Consider the following 3,362-nt stretch of genomic DNA (forward strand, 5'->3'; position numbering starts at 1 on the left):
AGTCTGAAGTGAAGCATGCTGAGGTGGCATGTCATTGCTTCTCCGCTGGACATGGTGTTGACAGGTGGATCCACACCCCCAGCCCGTCTCTATCTTTCCCTAGTGGGGCAGGGCTCTGGGGAGGAGAGGCTTCAGGACACTCTTTAACCTGAGCATGGTTATACGCGTCTTTCTGCTTCATGGAAATGTATTTTTCCACGTTTTATTTGTGATGAATAGTGAGTTAGAAAATTGTAAGATGGCAGAATCCACACCACACCCACCACCACAGTTCTGTGTCCCCACCGTCACACCTGCCAAAGAGACACCAGAATTTGCAAGGCTCGAAGACCATTTGCTGGCTTCTGTCTATTTGTTTTTCCAACTTCATGTGTGTCTCTTGACTCCACATAGGAGTGAAACCAGCTGGCAGTTGTCTTTCATCTTTTCATTTCTTTCACCTCCACTTCCATCCATTTTGTCCCAAAGGACACAATCTCATCTTTTTGGATGGCAGAGTAGTACTCTGTGGAGATTCTCTTAGTCTCTTTATCTCGTAATTTGATTTGTCAGTGGGCATTTAGGCTGCGTTTGCTCTCTGGCTGTTGTGAATAAAGCAGCTATGAACACAGGAAGGCATGTGTCCCTTTGAATAAGTGTTTCCCTATCATTTGGATAAGTGCTAAGAGTGATATTGCTGCTTATAAGATAATTATATTTTTATCTGTTCAAGGACTCTCCATGCAGTCTTCCAAAGGAACTACACCAGTCTGCATTCCCACCCGCAGTGGCGCGGAGTCCTTCCCGCTTGCTCCCTTTACTTTGTGGAAATGAATAAAGACAGACGTTCACAATGTTATTTCACTTTCTTGTGACTGTTATACGGCAATCCCGGTCAAGATTAAAAAAGAAAAGTCTTAGAAATTGGATAGCCGTACTGTACAGCAAACCCTAACAAAAGGACTTTTCAAAGTTAACCCAATTACCAAATAATGTGATGATAACATTAACTATCGATTGTCTTTTTGAACCCTAAGACAGCAGGAACCTCACATCTCCACTATAGAGCCCCTATTTCCCCCAGTCCTGGAACCCTTGGATAGGGCCCACTTTCCCGTATGCCTCTCCCAATCCATATCAAATTATATTGCATCCGCCGATCACAACCTAACCAACGCAACGATTGCCACCTCAACATGCTTCACTTCAGACTGTGTCCAGAGACTTCACGTGTGGAATGACAACCTTTCAGCTTCATTACTCGGGTGAGACCTTTCCTTTCATAGAATACTCTAATTCCATCTCAGGTGATTCACTTTCTAGCAAAGTCCCAAAACCTAGATATACACCAGTTTCTGTGAGAGAGAGCATATGTTCACACGTATCCATAAACTACTGCAAAATATATACCTGAAAGCAGAAGTACACTAGAGTTTGCAGTGAGTAACCCCCTAACACTTCCTCTCCACTATTCCAAGCTTTGGGTCCATGATTGCTCAACAATTTGTTTGGCTTCATATGTTAACTCTCTTTTCAGCCACCAGGTTCCAGATGCCATCAGGATGCTGGCCAGGCTTCCCTGGATTGAAGACCCCACCAATGTGTCCTGGAGCTCCGCTTCCCCAGAGACCCACCCTACTAGGGAAAGAGAGAGGCACACTGGGAGTATGGACCGACCAGTCAATGACCATGTTCAGTGGGGAAGCAATTACAGAAGCCAGACCTTCTACCTTCTGCAACCCACAGTGACCCTGGGTCCATGCTCCCAGAGGGATAGAGAATGGGAAAGCTATCAGGGGAGGGGGTGGGGTATGGAGATTGGGTGGTGGGAATTGTGTGGAGTTGTACCCCTCCTACCCTATGGTTTTGTTAATTAATCCTTTCTTAAATAAAAAAAAAAAAAGAAAGAAATTGGATAGCCAAGAGGGGACACAGGAACTAAACAGCTGTGTGGTGCGTAGAATGTTCTTCTAGACTCAAGTACACCACTTATAAGTCGGGAAGAAAGGATGGAAATCAGTGCTGTTTACAAGTCGTGAAGCAGTTGTGCTGCTTCGGAATATGGGCTTTCTGCATACGAAAGACACTGGGATCTCTGTCCTTTCCCTCTTTCGGAATCTCTTTGCCTTTGGGAGATGTGAGTGTTTGGAGGACCTCGGGTCATCTGCGGTAGACTGGCTATTCAACAACATGGAAAAATTGGGTTGAGCTTTGCACACCACTGGAGACTGTGCTCGTGCTATTTTTGTCTGTGCTGGATTTTGTCAATTTTTAAAATACTTGAAAATCTCTAGGCAACGCATTTCTGTAATTTTCAGCCTTGTCTGTAATAAAAGACAAACGATGTTTATTTGTTGTTTGCAATTCTGTGATGTAGTATTCCTTTGTGTCTATTCCCAGTTTCTATTCTGCAGTTTCACCTTTTATTATTATTACTACTATTATTAAATTAAATGGCTTTATTTCACAGTTAAAGTTAAAAATTAGGTTATTTGTTGTTGATAGTTTCGAGTATATTTTAATTCAAGATGTAGTCAAAATATTTCTGAAGGGGACAGGAAGACAGATCTGTAGTAGAACTCAGGTCCCCTTTCTATTCTTACTTCTCAATGCCTGTTCATTTTTTATTCCATAATTGACCTTGTGAAGACTATTATGATAGATGGATCAGAAAAAGTGAAGAGTATAGTTTTCTCACAGACTATCATGGCCTCATTTATGGTAATTTTTTTCTGCACAGAAACTATAAAACATTTTGATGTTAAAAGCCATTCATTTTTTAAAAGTACTTTCTGATTTTCATTATGAGAGTTTGGATTGTATATCTAAGATTCAATTATATAATCAAGATTACAAATGTCTCATCATTTTTTTTTTACTCTTTGGTTGAATTTCTTTACATTTTAATATTGGATGCTTCAGCACTATTTTTTCTTATATAAAATGAGATAAGAGCTAGAACTTTCTTTTCCTTTGACAATAGCTAGCTGGGTTTTAAGACTCTATTAATAATTCATCTCTTTTCCTAAGATACTTAGAAAACCATCATTACCACACACTCAATACCCTTAACATTTATGGCCGAGTAGAAACTTAGGTTTGTGGATTTTATTAATATAAATATTTATCTTTTGCATTCTGTGTCTTAGAGAGACAATAAAAAGGTAGTGATAGACAGTGGAGAAGAAAGAAAGGGACAGGCATCACAACTCAAACCCCTCTCCACTCAGAGTATTCCCCTGTTACTGTTCACAGCAGTACTAGAGATGTAAGGCATGCTTTCTCCCTGCTGAACCATTCATCTTTTGGCCCAGGTGTGTGAGTGAGTGTGTGTGTGTGTGTGTGTGTGTGTGTGTGTGAGTGTGTGTGAGTGCATGTGTGAG

At 41.0% G+C, this 3,362-nt stretch overlaps 1 long non-coding RNA gene across 1 annotated transcript; it reads left to right on the plus strand.

Moving 5' to 3' along the window:
- The first annotated feature begins 717 nt into the window (after window positions 1–717).
- On the plus strand, window positions 718–2,329 carry LOC132539816 (uncharacterized). The gene is made up of 2 exons (XR_009551105.1): window positions 718–918; window positions 1,906–2,329. It is a non-coding gene; the product is annotated as an uncharacterized LOC132539816 (long non-coding RNA).
- The last annotated feature ends 1,033 nt before the right edge of the window (window positions 2,330–3,362 follow it).

This window comes from Erinaceus europaeus, chromosome 8, assembly GCF_950295315.1.
Source record: "Erinaceus europaeus chromosome 8, mEriEur2.1, whole genome shotgun sequence".
NCBI lineage: Eukaryota > Metazoa > Chordata > Mammalia > Eulipotyphla > Erinaceidae > Erinaceus > Erinaceus europaeus.